This window comes from Columba livia, chromosome 10 (assembly GCF_036013475.1).
Source record: "Columba livia isolate bColLiv1 breed racing homer chromosome 10, bColLiv1.pat.W.v2, whole genome shotgun sequence".
Classification (NCBI taxonomy): domain Eukaryota; kingdom Metazoa; phylum Chordata; class Aves; order Columbiformes; family Columbidae; genus Columba; species Columba livia.
Genome location: NC_088611.1, coordinates 11,955,468 through 11,972,947, shown reverse-complemented (window position 1 = coordinate 11,972,947; position 17,480 = coordinate 11,955,468). Strand labels below are relative to the sequence as shown.

At 42.4% G+C, this 17,480-nt stretch overlaps 1 long non-coding RNA gene across 2 annotated transcripts in view; it reads left to right on the top strand.

The window, feature by feature from the left end:
• The window catches only part of LOC135580457 (uncharacterized), a 204,438-nt gene that overhangs the window by 177,157 nt on the left and 9,801 nt on the right, over window positions 1-17,480 (top strand). Inside the window, exons 4-7 of one of the 2 annotated variants that reach the window (XR_010475090.1) lie at window positions 7,670-7,763; window positions 15,065-15,164; window positions 16,376-16,497; window positions 17,180-17,473. This is a non-coding gene — a long non-coding RNA (uncharacterized LOC135580457). Of the gene's footprint in view, window positions 1-7,669; window positions 7,764-15,064; window positions 15,165-16,375; window positions 16,498-17,131; window positions 17,474-17,480 lie in introns of both variants that reach the window. The other variant, XR_010475089.1, reaches the window with a different exon arrangement.

The window sequence follows — 17,480 nt, the reverse complement described above, 5'->3', positions numbered from 1 at the left end:
GCTGGCAACCAGATCAATACAAAGGTCCTCTTATTTTTTCTGCCCAAGACAACTCATTAGGTGAAAGCCAGGGGTACACACAGTCTTTGATGAATTAGTTATTTAGCCTGCCTTGTTACACTTGTGTGCCATTGCACTATTTCACCTTCCCAGACCATGTGAATGCACCTTCTGAGCCAGATCCTGGTGCCTTTAGTCACTGTGAATTGAACTTTATTCTGGAAAGTGTCCCAGTGAAATCAATTAGGTTTTGTGCAGAGCAAAGCACTGTTGAACGTGACTGTGGGTACCAGAGCCTGGCCCTGGGTAACCACGGCATTTTCTCTGACTGTCCTGGAGCATCACACAGTGAGGAAAACAGAAGCTGTCACTATATTAACATGAAATATTGAAATGGCTCCAGTGTGTGGAGCTGCCATGTGTCAGGCCTATAATACACATTCTAATGCAGTCAGACTCTTGTTATGAGTGCAAAAAAATACTAACAAATGATTGGTTATTTAAACAGAATCATTTAGGGCTCATCTGCCTAATGAGGAAGAAGAAACTGAACTGAACACTTCAGTTTTACAGAGATGTATGAGATCAGCTGTTCACAGGAAGCTATCACTGTACATACCTCGTTAGCTCCCTTGTGTAAAATTCCTTATCTGTGTCTTATTAGTCTTTCATTAATTAAAGCTACAGAATTCAGTATTTTTTTGTTAGCTGTTCTCTCAGCATAAAATCTGACTAATTCTTCTACTGTTGGAAACAAAGCTCAAAGATTGAAGTTTATTCTTATTGTGTTCCTTCAGTTATTTATTTCATATTGCTGTCATGCATGGATGAATTTATATGATGCTCTGATGACCTTTAGAATTTCTTCTGATTAAATGCTGTTCTACTTCATTATGACATTTCTGTACTTGTACTACCAGATTTGATGTGTACAGCTTAATAACGCAACCAGACATGAATGCTAATAACTTTACAATTCATTGCGTTGCTATTTTTTAATGTAGATGAATTTTAAAACAAGTTTTTCTTCCTATAGGCTTGCATGAATCATATAAATCAGAAGGTAACAAAAGAACGTATTAGCATTTGTTAGCCTGGATGCACAAATTTTGTAGTAACCATTTTAATATGTACTACAACTTCCCCAGCCTCAAGTTTAATATGTACTACAACTTTTCACCCTCGATTTTTCAACTGACATAATAATTGAATTGGTTTTCTTCTTGCCTAAGGATAATGATTTTACGCTGATGGAATCATTATTAGATTCTAAGGATTATTCTGATGCTGCCTGTTTTACATAGAGCTAAAAACAATCAAAGTTATTCAACTGTAAAATACTTTTACACAAAAGCTACTGTAAGCCTGAGATAGATGAACTAATTATTATGTTTAGAGTTGTTGTTAATAACCAGCATCCATAACAGGAGCAAACTTCTTAACATAGCTCTGTGTGGTGGGTGAGGAGAGCTTTTGAAAAACCAGCCCCATTGCGTGTCCTTGAAGTCTGGCAGGTGGTAACGTGCTGCTGTGGAGCTGAAGCTGTGAAAGCCTGTGTTCATTGAGGTAGGAGATGGCTCCCTGCAGGTATTCACAGAAATTACTCAGAAGCCTCCTAGTCTACAGGCACATCCTCTGGTAGCGGGATGAGAAGCTGGGGAAAGGTGGAAACAGGGGAAAAAATGAGGCATTACTGAAGGGACAAGTTGTTTTTAGTGGTAGGGATCTGGTTATCATTTCAGTTTGTGTCTGGAGATCTGCCTGTGCTCCACCACACCTTCCTAAGTGTTTAAACAATGTTTTAACTGGTCCAGAGTAGGTGAGAACCCGCTCACCTGCATCTGCCATTTTCTGTCTGCACATCTAAGCTCTCCTTGGATGGATGGAGGGAAAAGATGGTCCACGTTAAGCATGAATGGTGAATTTCTGCTCTCCTGAAAAACATCAACATTTCATGGGTAATTACACTTTAGGCTGCAGAAATAACTGTTGAATTAATTGATTTTACAGTTACGTCTGTCCGAGTGGGAATGTCAAAATAACATCTTCAAAAGCCTCAGTGATAAAAGACTTTTTTCTATATTTGTTGAGTAACCAGCAATTAGAATACAATATAAATATCTGCAACCTTGAATCAGACCAAAGAGGAAGAAAATCTTTATTATTGCCTTCAAATACATTAAACACTTTGCAATTTTTACTCGTCAAATAGGAATGTGTCTAGAACTGGATCTGAGTAACTAGTCACTCTTTCTCTTTTTTAAAGCTGGAGGTTAATCTCAATTTAAAAAAATAATAAAATCATGTTTCTTTAAGCATAAATTTAAAATAATTTGAAATCATAGGTTGAGACCAATCAGCATAACTCCAATGGACTGCCCTTCTGCATGATTTTAAAAAGCCTTCATGCTTCATTACTGTGGATGGATATCACTTCTAAGGTCAGGAAACACAATTGCTTTCCCACACTTATGCTTCAGTCAGTTTTATTCACTACAGAAAACATGAGTAAGGAGCAGCATCAATTGTAAACTTGTACTTGCTCAACTAATTGTATATGGAGTGATCAATATATGGAATCAAATGCTATGTCCGTGATGCATGAAGACATTATGAAACTACTGTGCTTCTTGGCTACTTTAATATGCCTAAAGGTATAGCACACCACTCCAGTTATATGTGGTTCAATAGTTTCTTTGAGCTGAGATGTAAACATGTCTTAAAAAAAAAAAAAAAAGAAGCCGACCTAAAGCTAATAGAGCTGCATTGAATTTGTCTCAAATACATGTTAAATTTTCTTGACACCATTACCCTTTTCCTTTGGAAACTTTGGAGTTTTCTTGGCTAATAAAAAAATCAGGAAAAAACCTGTAAAAACAAAACAAGAAAACTCAGTGGGCCCATCTACTTTTCAACCTTTTGGTCCTTGTCCTGGGTATTCACAGGAAAGGAGACAAAATCACATCAAGCTTTTTTTTCAGCATTGCAGTGCTTTATAGTATTTCCTATGCTTGAGTTTTTGCCTATAACAAGAAGACAGAGTAATTAGCCTGGTTCTAGCAAAGTTAAATCAAGATGATAGCAGGAGACGAGGTCTCTGGATTCCAACCCAGGCTCTGCAACTGATTTATTGAACAACCTGTACTAAATTGTTTAACCTGTTTGCTGCTGATTCTCTGTCTTGAAAGTGAAGGCATTAAGCCTCACCTACCCATAGCATTAGTCACAGCACTTGTTGTCTTGCATTTGTGTGATGCTTTTGAAACGCAACTCTCCAGAACATTGCAGTGAAGCGTGGCTGTGCTGAGACATGAGTGTACACTGCAGGGAATTGCTCCTGGCTTGGCTTTGCCCATGTTGCTGGTGAGTCCCTCTTTTCACCGCATTGTGGGAACAGGGGACTTGGACTCCCCACTGATGCCTCACAAGGTGGCGTGAAGCACTGTGTTCCTCAGCAAGGAGACAGCCACAGGTGAGCTCCTCTTCTTGCCTCTGCCATGTCTGCAGCACAGCAGGTGACGTGCTTGGGCAGTCCAAGGAACACATCTCCTTGTGCATGGACAGAAACATCCCGAGCAAATCCTGGGGCTATTGCCAGCCACTTCATGGTTTTGATACAGACCTGGCTCATCCTCTGTGAGGACATAGTGACACCGTGGTGCCAAGCCACTGGTGAGATGGCAGTGTGCTTTGGCAGGGTGTGAATTCACCCGCTGTCTTTTATCTCAAGGTCTAAATCCGTGTCTGCTGGGTGCAGGGCAGGTGAGAGGACACGGCCCCCTAGCTCTGACATCTCTGCTGCTTGCATCACTTGCATGACTGGCATCAGCTTTGGGTTTTTGCTCCCCAAAGCTTGCATTCTTCTAAAAATTGACCAGGTTTCTGTAGATCTCTAGAGGAAGAGTAAAATCTGTTATTGTTGTAGTAAAACCTCATTATAGGCTTGGTGTTACATTTCATGAGGGATTGGTTTGTGAAGCATCTGTTATTGCTCTGTCGGAGAAGGTGGAGAGCAGAACTGCAGAGAAACTTTAAGCTGAGTTTGGGGGATCAGGAATAATTGGCAAGTTGCTGAAGACTTGTCATGTGCTGTAATTAAAGGGCTGCTGTCAAAGGCCAGAGAGGCATAAAAATGTACTTTCCTCAGCTGTTGTACCCTCTGGCAAGTTCATCTTAATTTTTAACATTTGATGGAGAATTGAATTCCAAGATGAACAAGGGAATGTCTTATTTTAGTGAGACTTTGGTATCCCTTAGTGCTCTTCTGTGGGTATCCTGTCTGTGCAGGCGTGGGAGGAAAGGGCTGTGTCCTTGATTTAATGTTCCATCTCCCAAATTATCATCAGGCCTCTCTAGGGGAATGTATTGACAGCAGGACAGGACAGGCTGGTGAGAGACTGTACCCCTGGTTGTTCAACATCAACAACCAAATGTTCTGTACCACTGGGTTCAGTGATAGCCACGGCTGGAATTCCCACTGGAAGAGAAGCTCAGCTGCCAGCTGGGTAGGGAAAATCAAAGTAAATACAGAGATTTCCAGGATTAATATCTTTGGTAGATGTAAGAAGATTTCTAGGAAGGGAGCACTTCAGTCTCTTCCACTTTGGTAGCTGTTAAATTTCCAAAATGTAAAGAAACTTGGGCCACAAGCTTGGAGATGACCTTGGCACAGGTTGTCCTAGTGGGGAGAGGTATCAAGGATGTCTAATGGACAGAGGTGCTCCTAGGGATACGCATCAGTATTTGGCAGGCCCAAGCTCTAAAGATTTTCTGTGTTGCTGTGAGGGTGGTTTACCCAGCTGAGATCCTGGTGAGGAGTTCAGCTGCACTGAACACAGTGCAACTACAAAGGCCGTTGAGGAACCTGGAAAAAACAGCAGCGTTTGAGCGATTTCTCCATCCTACAGCTGTAGGCTCGGGCAGAGAGCGCACTATCGTTAACCAAAACTAATGTAAAACTGTGTAGACACTGATTGCTTTCATGGGAGTGACTACAAGATACATCCTGGAGCTCTCCACCCACCAGGTCAGACCATGCCTCAAATTATCCAGATGCGTTCTGGTGGACTTGGTAGTCTTTCTTCCAAAGAACAGAGGAATAGGGATCAGCAGGTAAAAAGAGATAGGTAGGTGAAAACGTTTGGTTTATGTTCTTTTCTTTCTAAAACAGCATTTCATTTGGTGCAAATGTTAATATGACAAGCATATTTTATAATTTGCAAATGCATATTAGGCTGAGATGGTGCATTGGTTTTTAATGTTTAATGCACATAGTTTAGATGGCATGCATTAATCATATTCCTATTGCCTTTGTTATGTTAATGGGAGAAATAAGCACTCCTTTTTGTTTTATTTAAAAAAAAAAGAAAACAGGCTTGACTTTTTTTTTTTTTTGGAGATGCATTATATATCAGCATCTAATGAAGAGGAAATAATGATGACTCTGCACTGTAATATGTATTAGAACACTAATTAGACTATAGCAGAACTGCTTACGGATGTCTTTTAAACACCTGCTTGGTAATTTTCAGCCCCATGTGTTACTCCATTAACAATGCATGCATGATGAGAAGACAGAGTTAAGGCTGAAATAGGAAACACAGGGCACATCAGCCTTTATTTTTGTCTTTTGTTCATTCAGCTTTACATATGTTTAAGAAAAGGACAATGCGGATGGTCACTAAATAGCCCTTTTTCTTGCCTGGGCTTTCTATTACCCTTCCAGGTAAAGGGAAAGGAGACAGATGCAAAGGCGTTTTGGCTTCAGGGCAAGAATTCCCAATTCAGACTGTTGTCTTGCATGTATATTAGTCCAAAATGTTATGTATTGCATCTCCAACATTTGCTTATTGTGATTTAGTTTTGAGTGTGTGTTTTTGAGACCATTAGAAGCTGTGCCTCTAGAAATAATCTTGGCCTTCATTTTTTAAACTGTATTTTGAAGTCGTCTTATTTTACTTTAATAAGAAACCACAAATATTTCTACTCTATGTCTTATTTGCTTTTACATTTTTGTCCATTATGTAAATAATTAAATTATAAGCATGAATATCAAATGTGGAGCCCTCAGCCTAATAGCCTACAATGAGAATTATTTAAAAAATCCTAATTATAAAAGTAATTCCTATATTTCTGTGGTAGGCCAAGGCTTCATCTGTGGGCTTTGAACTTTCACTAAAAGAACAAGATATTGTCAAGAGCTTCTTCATAAGAATGTCAGCCTAAGATTGCCAGTGCTTGCTTTGCATTTTCATACACAAAACATTTCTAAGCTGCTTCTGTGTTACAGAAGTCTGCAGTAAAAACTGTTGGCATAAGAACATTTATAGCTATGCACATTTTGTACTATTTAATTTTAAACCCCATGTGCATGGCAGTACCTCATAGGGAAGCCAGGTTGGGGCTGTGGCCACAGGTTCCTCACCCATATTCAGAATGGAGCCCACTCTCCGGAGACATTTGCATGGGCCAAGTTAATTTGTTTAGGATGGAGCACGTTGGCCAAGGTTTGGATGATCCTTTGCAGGATAGCAAATATGCAGTTGCTTTCAGTGTAAGGCTTAGTGGGTCCTTTGTTAAAGGCCATCAAATTTTGATGTTTTCATTCCAAATGATAAATGATGTTTATACTGATGATACAAAATTGCTATAGAAAATCAGGGATGTACAAATATTTTAGTGGTCTCAGACTCATATATAAGAGCACTGGGTCAGTTTGTGATTTTTTTAAATATATATATTTTTAAAAGATTCTATAATAGATTAGTGGGTCCCGGTGAAGTTTTGTTTCCTGGATATGCAGTGTAGAGCACTGCTGCGGTGCTTGGTGATCTGTAACAACACGCTGCTGTACCAGTAGATTGAAGCACGGTTCTGTGGGGACCAGCGCGCAAATGGAAATAGAACAATGCAAGCAGCAAAAAAATACCAATCTGACAGAAAAAATGGTGATTATGGTGGATGTGCCTACCATCCCTCTGCAGAATACAAAAGTGAACTTTTTTTTTTAATGGAAGCGTGAACAAGAGATGCAGGGCAGGAATTTAATTACAGGCTTTCCATGGTGAAAACTGGAATTAAATGGCTTTGTCAGTTTTCCCTCATTCTCTTGTTAATTGGGAGCACTTTTGCTTCTAAAAATTCTTTTTTTAAGGAATTGGCATTTTTCTGCCAAAATCAATAACTTGATAAATTCCTGTTTGTGTAGCCTCACTGAGACATTTTCCTTTTTTGTGAATGGAAGAGATCATTCAGAATTATATGCCACTCATGTGAGACTATCTGGAAAAGGTTTAATAATAAGTGTTGAATCTGCAGAGTGCTATACAAAATATTGAGTAATCTATTTTGCAGTAGCCCATGAGGGTAAACCTGGTATTTTTTGCTGGGAAACATGAAGGAGGAGAAGGGGACTTGACCAAAATTGTGTATCGAGCAGACAGCAGACTTCCTAACTTCCGTTGCATCCAAGATGCCCATACCTTGTAAAAAAAAAAAAATCACTTATATTTTATATGAAGATGCAGACATCAGCTACATACTCTGCAGCCTCTGCACATACTTGTGTTGCCTGTGTTTTAGGCTGCCTTATTGACAATTACTGCTCAATATTCTCCAAATACTGAGTCTCTGTGGTGCTTCAGCTGCTTTTTCTTGCTTCTCTTTCCAGCGGCAATCTTCCCTGACTGCGCCATTAACGTGTTGTGAGACACGGAGCTGTTGGTGCCTGAAAGCCCGAGCAGACCCAAATGAGCATGCCAAAGGTGAGCCACTCTGATTCAGAGCTTTTTAATTATTTTTTTATCTTGACCATGAAAATTTTCAGCTGATGCACTAAATCCTGAGATAGTTACACATTTAAATGCAGTATGACCACATTTCTCATAAAATAACGCATTTAAAAGTAATATGCAATATCTCCATTTTATAGGTGTGTCAGAGAAATTTTTTTCTCTATTTTGAAATTTTTGGTACTATCTGCAATTTTATATAGCCCCATTTCAGGTGGCCGTTGTGAGCTACAAATGTTTCCATCTTGTATATGAGATCAATTTTGCCTCACACACTGGGCTGCTGCTACTTCATGTAACTTCTCCTCTGTACCCTAAACATAGTAGTAAAGCTTAGGTAACAATGCAACACGCAGAAAGAGGATATAGTTGAAAAGGAGATGGGTGCTGAGGAAGTTCTGTGGCACGCATTGGTGGCATTTGAGTCCCAGAATGGCGACAGATTTGTGACCTGCCCAAGGACCAAGTAAGAGGTGAATGCAAAGGGGTGCAAAGTAGCATCAGATGCCATAAGCCAGAGCAAACCTCTGAGACTTCACAATGTCAAATATTGTTGCTAATAGATGTCCTGGGGACTGTGATACTCAAAGAAGATTCTGTTGGGTAGGAGGTTTACAGGCAGAAAGTAACAGAAAACTTCCTCCAACTCTAAGATAAGGGACTCACCTAGATACAGACAAACAAGCAGCTAAAAAACCCCAAACCCCAAGCAATTTTGTCACATTCATCATCAGGATAAGTAGTCTCATCACAGCAGGTGCCTCAGCACCGTCAGCAGTTGTGAAGGCAATAGAGCAAAGCGTAAATGCATTTGTGCAAGAGAACTGGGAGGCCAGAACCTGAGTCTTCCAAAGCCCCAGGTGGATGTTTTGCCTTGCTAAGCAAGTCTGCTTGCCAGGTGACAACAGCTGTGTCTTACCCCCTGTCCCTGTGTAACACTGGTATCCCTGGGGGTAGCTGCTGTCGTACCTGAACTCACCCTTCCATGAAGCGCTGAACAAGTACATCTGAGATTTCCGAGTAAGACATGTTCATCTTTGAAATAATATTCTTCTGAGGTTCGTCACTTTCCATCAGTTATGTGAGAAAGCGCCTCTCAGTACCATGTGAGGAAGAAGAGGGAGGGGAAGGAGGGCAGCCTGCAACAGGTCTGTGTAAGTTCCAGTGCATGCAGTTGTGCTGGGAATTTGGAGGGTTTGAGCCTCTGCTCTTGGTGTTGGGGTGCGTGTTGCTGATGGGGGATGTGAGACCAGAGCTGTTCCCACTTCTGTCTGCTCCCTACCTTGTGGCTTCAGAAGTTGTGCTCCACCTCCAGAGGAGGTGGGACCATGTGCTGTCTTGCCAGCATGTGCAAAATAAATGACCAGTGCAGAAGAACTGAAATAATAACCCTCTGGAGGGTTTCCTCTCCCTTCTGGAGCTAAATCCGTCTCTCCAGGGATCCTACCCTACTGGCTCCCCAATGCATTTCAGGTGAAAGTAAAGTGCTTTGCTTCTATGGCTATTTAATTGCTTGTCTATATCAGCAGTATAATTAGGTATAAGCCATATCTATCTAATCACACACCCTAAATAAAAAAGGAAATATTTGATTTCTGTATATACTGGCAGGCAAAAAAAAAAGCCCTCGCATCTTATCCATTCTGTATGCAGATAATTTTTCTTCAGCCTTCTTCAGCACCGGGAATTCAGTAGCTGAGGCCAACATTTATGTCAGTAAATCCATTCTGTAGGTCTGCCCCTTTCCTGAACATTCAAATATTCAGCCACATCAGTGCTTCTCATTTGGAAGATGATGACAAGAGCCATAATTTTATTCTTTATCTCCCACTTCACCTGCTTCTGAATGCCGAAGGAGGAGATGGAACAGCATGCTGGGGAGCTCGGCGGTGTTGACAAAAACCTTGCAATGCTCGACTGTTTGTCAGGGCATCCTGGGAGGATGAGGAGGAGCAAGAAGCGCAGCTGAGCATCTGTGCCCTGGCTGGGGCTGGTGAGGTGGTACCTGCTGATGGTGATGGGAGGAAGACGGTGGGTGTCAGCCCTGCCCACCCCTCCAGCCACACAGTGCAAAGCCAAAGGGCAGAATTGCCACGTAAGGTAGAAAACCTTCAGCCTGGTCAAAAATAAGTTTGATTTTTGAAGATGAGAAAGGTTAAAATTGAGTTTAAATGTCTTGAACTTCCCTCAGGGCTGTGTTTTGTGAAAAGGACAGTGGTTTTTGTTCAGTTGCTTTCTGCTCGCGCTGCATTTACATGCCTAAAAAGATCCAGCTGTCATAGCCCTGACAAGTGCTAAAAAGCTCTTGTTAAGGTCACCGATATCAGAGAAGTGTCTCTTGTACAACATCCCAGTGTATCGGGGCCACCGTCCCTGGGAACGGGGGCTGATGTCAGACACTGTTTGCTACAGATGGGACGGTGACCCCGATGTCCTGGCACAGCTCAGCCGGCGCTTTTCTCACCTCTGTTCCTCCGGAGAGCTGTGGAACCAGCTCAGCTCCAGCTGAGCACAAAAAATCAACCCTAAACATGCATGACCTTTAAAGTCAGGCTGGAGCTAAAAGATCTGCTGCTAACTAAAAATCTGAGGTTGCTTTCATGTGTCTGAGCATTCAGGGAATAGATGTAGCTTAACATGCAAATGCAGGGCTTCCTGCAGAACGGTGCTACTTTTCAGGATCTCTCATTTCACACTGTTACCACTCCATACCTTGCTGTTTCTGTGACAAGAGCCTCTCTGAGGAAAGGTTTCCCACAGATATAAATCCAACTGATGTGGTAAAAAAAAAAAAAAGGCACAATGAACACCCCAGCAACTTGTAGTTTTAATTCTAATATGTGTGGTGTCTATCTGCAGCCTGCTGATCAGCATCTTCTCTGCTGCTGGTGTTTAGAAAACAACCAGCCACATTCTCAGTTTTCTGTGTATATACTTTATATGTTGGTCATCATCTATTTAAGTGAGTGGGTCTTCAAGTTGAGAGCCAGGGGTCCTGCCCTGCTGCAGGTGTGCAGGGGAAGATTTTCCTCCTGTGACCAGTGGTGTTACAGCATGTCTATTTGAGCATCTTTTTGTGTATGAGTTTCTGTGCTCACATAACTTAGGTGTTCTGCACGCATAGAGAAATAGATGTCCAAATGCTTTTTTTCTTATCTCTAATGAAAAATGCGTAAAAAGCACATGTACAGCAACTGCCTGACAGGTCCCTTCATTGGAGGTCACAGGCACGACATGCCACCAGTGGAGTCCCTTTGCTGCAATAATGTTTATTTGGCGCTACAAGTATCTTCCTTGAGCCACCCGGGTGTCATAATCTTCTGTCTTTAAAACAATGTATGATGCATTATTGATGACTGGGATATAGAAAAACGTTTGACATTTTTCCAATACATTACACTTTTATTCTCTTCTAATTTCAAGTATTTCCCATTTTATGCCACTACCATATAATTCAACATTTTAAGCATATTGATCCTCACAGTGTCTGCTTATATTTTTAAGGTTGTCTCATTATTTTGACAACAAGAGACATCATGAATTATGTAAGCAATTTCTCTCCTTACAAGCTGGTCCCAGTCCTGTGCTGCCCTGATAAGAGCAGCGAGACAGAAGCTGCTTCAGTAACATGGGACTCATGTAACTGCACTTCAGCTGCGCTGTGAACAGAGAATACAGCACGTGGCACTTTGGAAATTAATTGAAACAGCCTAAAATAGGGGGGAAAACACAAATCCAAATCTGGCTGTGGCCTGAGACTCCTCTGAGATTTGGGAAGTGCAGTTTGTGGCAATTTAGTCTAGAAGCTGTGGCTGTGACCATGCTGTGGGCTGTGCATAGTGGAGCCTAGTTAGCACGTCAGTCCGGGTCTAGAAATCATGGTATCTTCATCTCTGAAAGCATCGCAGGTGTGGAGCTGGGAGTTCAGGGAGCTATGGTCAGTGGAGGGTGTAAGGAGAGGGCTCTAATCCACGAGGCTTCAAGAAAATTAGACATATTGGGTTAAAACCCCTCGGGCAGGGAATAGACCTGAACCTGCTGCATGCTTTCTAGTGCAAGTTTTGTTAAGGAGCAGCAGCATCTCAGTTCTTACTTGAAGAAGAGCAAGAGTTCCGCAATTTCCTTGAAGGGAGGTGTTAGGAAATGATGTCCCCCTCTTCTTCTTAGTACCTGGGCTTGTTCACATTCAGAGGTCAGCCTCCTGACCCTTCAGTCACCTTTTTCATATAAACAATCATTATGGACTAATTGATAATCTTGAGGCCTGGCAGCAGTTATCTGAGACAGATGGCCTCTGCTGGGAAAGCTCTGCCTCCGATAGCTCCAAAACGTGACATAAGTCTAATCTTTTCAAGAAAGCCTTTACCAGATGGGTCTAATTTAAAGCATGGCTTTTCTTGTTTCTTCCTAGAGGTAACTAATTAGCTGCAAAATGAATAGCTCTGCTCCTCTGAGGGCAGGCAGAAGTGGGTGTTTGATACTGAAACATTTATGGGTTTGTTTCAGCGCATCGGTGAGGAGAGATGATGAATTTGTTAGAATAAATATCAATAAGTGTATTGAACTTCCCACTATTCTGACTTTACTACAGCTGGCCAAAAAGAGGCCAATTCTTGAGAAGCATGTTGGGAGAAAATGTCTCTTTTATCTCGTTTTTATTATTGCTCTGCAATGACCAAGCCCAGGTCGATTTGTCTTATTTCTCATCAGTTGTCTCAGTAGACTGCTGCAGACATTTGTGGTCCCAGCTGAGCAGCTCAGAGAGCAGCTCAGAAGAGAAGGTTGAAATAAAGCTCTTGTCTTGCTTTCTGAGGGCTGCCTGCATCAACCTGATTGTTTCTGGCAGTCATTTCCCAATCAATAGTCAGCTTTGTCATTTGACATTTGAACCTTTGGTTTATTTAGCCAGACTCTTGCTTTGCTCCTCGGAGGAGGTGTCAGCCCCAGGCTGCGGTGGGATGTTTTATTCTCTTTTCCTCTCGTGCATGAAAATGGCTCTAAGAGATTCTTCTCCTTCGGGCAGGAAACCCTGAAAGCTCTGGATGTTTTCAATTAGATGCATTACAAACTGTGCTGATTCCCAGCCTTGTTTCTCTTTTCTTACGTGAGCTACAAAATACCTCTTTTCCTCCCAAATGAACTAAAAATGGCCTATTTTTATACACTTTCTTACAAGCATGTCTACATGGTAGGAATGAGAAATTGTAGCTTATCTTGTGTTATGTAAATATTTCTGTGCTTCTAGAGTAAAGTGTTTTCTTCTCCTTTGATCCAGCTTTCTTGTAGTCAGTTTAACCTTCAGAAACAGTCAAAAGAGATTCATGGGGATTGCCAGTGGCATTATTCCTTAGGAAAACTGGAGAGAGAAAAGAAAACTCAAAATTACCAATACAAACAGCTCATTTAGAAATGGATGCCCAACTAAAGAAAAAGGTTGTCTTTCAGTGTTTTTTTTAAGCAAATCTTTGCTTAAAATAGCTGGGTCCAAATGTAAAAATAGCATTTGCCATGTTTGCATAGTGTTACAAGATTAAAGTGTTGCTTTTCCCTGCAGCGTGGTAGGTTTTGCCTGTGAGCACTGAAATGGGGCTTGAACTTCATATACGCTAATGCCAATGGTCATGGGGCAGTGTCCCTTATAGGGACATGGTTTAGTGGTGCACTTGGCAAGTTAATGATTGGACTTGGTGACCTTGAAGGTCTTTTCCTAAATGATTCTATGATTCTGTAGGAGTTCATACGCATGATGGGTAAGCTGTGGGTATGGCTGGAATTAGGTGTGTCAGGCTCCTGGGGTTACGTGGTGAAGTCAGCTTTGGGTTTGTGGCTGAACTGTGCCCTTCTTAGCACCCACTGCTGTGAAGGTGAGGTTGGAGCTCGGTCTTGCACATGGAGACAAGAAGGGTCTGTGTGTTTGGAGGGGATGAGATGTGCCCAACACACCATTGCAGAGCGCTGACAGGGCTTCACTGTGTCCCCTGTATGCCCCAAGGAAGTGGCCGGGGACCGCAGCAGGGTCCCCTTGGTGCAGAAGCCCCCCGTGTGCTCTGTGTTTCTCTGTACCTTGCTGTGGGCTCATTTTCCAGCCACTGCACGAGGTCACCACCGTGGCTGCAAATGCTGGGGTCTTGGCCTTGGATGTTTCTCCAGCTCATCAGTGTGTGCTTGTCTTTGGACAGGCTGTGCAGCACATAGGGCTTCACCCTGCTCCAGCACCTGCCTAATGAAATACTTCCACTGGTGTCAAGTACTGCTGTGTTAAAACCCAGCCTAAATCCAAAACCAGATAATCAAAGTTCTTTAGCAATGACAGTCAACGTTGTGAATATGAATGAGTGGAAAATACTCTAAAATTGTGTTGATAGGCAAAGATTAATATTCATTGTAAATGAAAAAGAAGAGACACTTAGCATGGTTCGTAAATGAGAGAAGAATTCCTAGAGAAAATTAAGAAGATTTTACTGGAATTAAGAAGATTTTACTGGAATTATTTTTATCCTTCCATGCCTTTGTGGCTGGAGTTTTAGCTGATTGCTTTGGGCTGTGCTGGCAGGGGGTGAACAGTCTTTCCAAAATAAAATTTTAGGACAACTTCAAACACCCACAAGAAGAAGTTGATTGCAACCTTTACCTGTTTCATAGAGATATATAATTAGGACCAAAGCACCACTACTAATGGGAGGAAAGGAGGCAAGCACTCTGCAGTTTAAAAATGTTTAATTAACAGTTAAAAATGATTATACAGAAGATATAATAGTGGATACTTTGTTATTTGGCAGTGTTTTGGGCAGAAAAATGATAGCAGAAGGTCTGGCTGAACTCATGCTTCTGTGCCAATGGCCGGGAATACTGGCAAGGTTTCCTATCTGGAGAAAATGTATACGTGGGATGTACATAGGTCTTGTATGTGTGTTTGCATGGATGTTTATCAGATCCATCTCTTTGAAAAAAGAGGGCATATAGTTAAAAAAATAAACAGACAACAATGTTAACAAAGTCATGGATGTGAAGGCAAGAAGGGAACCCCTGCGAACCACCACTTGGAGTGTCTGCCTGAACCCGCCTGGCAGCTCCTCTGGAAACACAGTCACAAGTAAAACTCGGCTGAGCTTTGTTCTGCCTTGGTCCTCTCCTTGTTTAGAAGGGCTGATCGATCAAAGTTTGCTGAAATCGGGGTAAGGGTTTCATTAGCCTTGGATCAGGCCCTCAGCACCAGATACTCTGGTTGCTTGAAAATAGATAATTAACAGTGCTTTATTTTTCATGTTTCCAAGGCAACACAAAACCCCAAGACATTGTTTTCCAGTACATGAGCAGAAGCTTTTGGCCGCTGCAGGAGAGTTCCCCTCTGTCTCATATGAAGCTGCTGTAAAGGTACCAAAGCCATATTTTCTGTCTTTACAGTCAATTTACATCCTATATCTGAAAAGTAATGATGATCAGATGCAGCTGATGATCTGTTCTCAGTGCAGAACAACTCATTCAATCAGCTGAGAGCTCTGCTGTTCAAATAGATAATTAGTGTTGTGACAAGTGTTACTTTAAATGCCTCAGTTTGGTGGCAATGTTAGGAAGTGTGACAAAAATTAAATTATTTGTCTGCTTTAACCACGGCCCTTCTTGGCTTGCTAATGAGAGAAATTCTTGTTTAAACACACATCCTTTTTGATAGACTCCTTTACAGGTCCTCAGTTGGGAAAATGATTTATTATTTGTATCATAAAGGGCATGAAAGAGAGGGCTTTCCCTTATTTTCTCTGACTCGTTTCTTTTTATGTCTCTAACTGATGTAACAGGTCATTGCTTGTGTTCCAGCATAAAATGGAAAGATCTCCTAAAATGAAATCACCAGGGAGAGCAATCCCAACGAATGACTTTCCTGCCTGTCAATATTCCTTCTATATTAATGGGGACAGGAAACACATTTAGGTGCTCAAATCTCAGGGGAGGTTTCACAGCACCTTCCCTGGAGGTGACATACAATCACTCTGCACTCCTATTTAGGGCTGCAGAGCAGTGAGTTCACAGTGCCTAAAAATAAGTCCCTGCACGTGTTTTGCAGCACCTGCCCGTGTGTGCTGTGACTGCAGTGGGGTGGGCAGAGCTCCAAGGCCCCTCGGGTCCCCAAGCAGAAGGATGCAGCAGTAAGTGCTTGGGGAGAGCGGCTGCCAGCCGCTTGCATTCAAAGGATGTGGTTTTATGTTTGTATTATTAGCGCGCAGCTGGTTTGGTAGCTGGTTTTAGGTCCCACCTTTGACCAAGGGTGTGCAAACCCTGCACGTGTGCTGCTGGAGGATTCCAGTCCCGCACGCTCCGCTGCCAATGGAGCGGGGAAGCGACTCCGAGTTGCTTCTCCTCTTGCAGCTGGGTTGTTCTGCATCCCGAGCAGTGCGGGATTTGGGAGCCTGGAGGCTGAGAGGGCAGCAAGGAGCAAATTGCTCTTTCCTGATGGACAGTTCTGGGATGTCCCCCGTCCTAGCAGCTGCTTTGAGTTTAAATTATCATGTGTCAAATTAATGAGCATCTTGAAGTTGCCTCCTTTCTATGGGCTCCTAACAGGATGCTTTTGGTTCTTCCTTTTTCAGTATTTGCCACTGCCTTGATGTTCTCCCACCCAATGGAATTTAATCACTGAGATGGAATGAAGAGCACAGCACAGAGAGCAGGCATGGTCCAGACCTCATAGGTCTAATTATGCTCTTAAAGGGTAAGAAAATAATCTTGGGTACATCGGGAAGAAAGTGTCTTAGTAATGATAGATAGGGCTACTGGCATGTCTCCTATATTTGTGCATTAAAAAATAAAAAGAACAAAGAGACTTTCAAAGATACTTCTTGACCTCATAAAGATCAGCAAGGAGCTCAAGAAAACAAATTTAATACAAAATGAGTGTATGAAGTTTTCTTGACTCTTAGAGATGGGACAAAGAAAAGGAAAGGTGTACTGAAACACTCTCCCATGCACAAACTGAAAAGTCTCAAAACAGTTCAAAACCAAAGCAAACGAAGAGCGTGGTATGAATTATAAGTGCCACTGCAGACACTGAAGGGTGGCAGTGTGTGAGATCACACGCTCGGTATTAAAACTGACGAAGAAGTCCTATGAAAGAAAAGTCCAGATGTCTGCTTACTGAAATACCAGACTGTTGGGGAGGGGGACACCTGACACAAAGCAGGACAGAGCCAGAGCACCGGCAGTACCCAGCCGCCTGCAACAGGAGGAAAACATGAAAATAGACTCAAAATGGGTGTCAGGCAAGGGGTATTTTAGACTGCCAGCTATCTGTGTTTGTGGAAACTGTACTTGTGCACGGACATATGTGCTCTGAGGGTCTCTCCTAGAGATCGCCGTATTTCTCTGGCAAAGATGAGACGCTGCCTGCTACTCAGGTCGCACCCACTGCGCTGGCTGTGGACGCGAGAAGAAATGTGCCGGAGCAGAGCAGAGCAGAGCAGGTCCCTGCCAAGAGGCTGGACAGGGAGGACGGCAGGTCTGCATGAGAGGATGTCCCCTGCCGTGGGCAGCACTGGGGGACACGCTGGCCTTTGGGGGAGCTGCCCAGAGAGCATCTGTCTGCACCTCCTCATCCTGCATCCCGCACTTTGATGGAGCAGTGGTCACCGGTGATGATAACAAGATGTCCACATCCTTAGCTGACCTTGGGAAAGAGCTCCACGCTGAAGGTGAGAC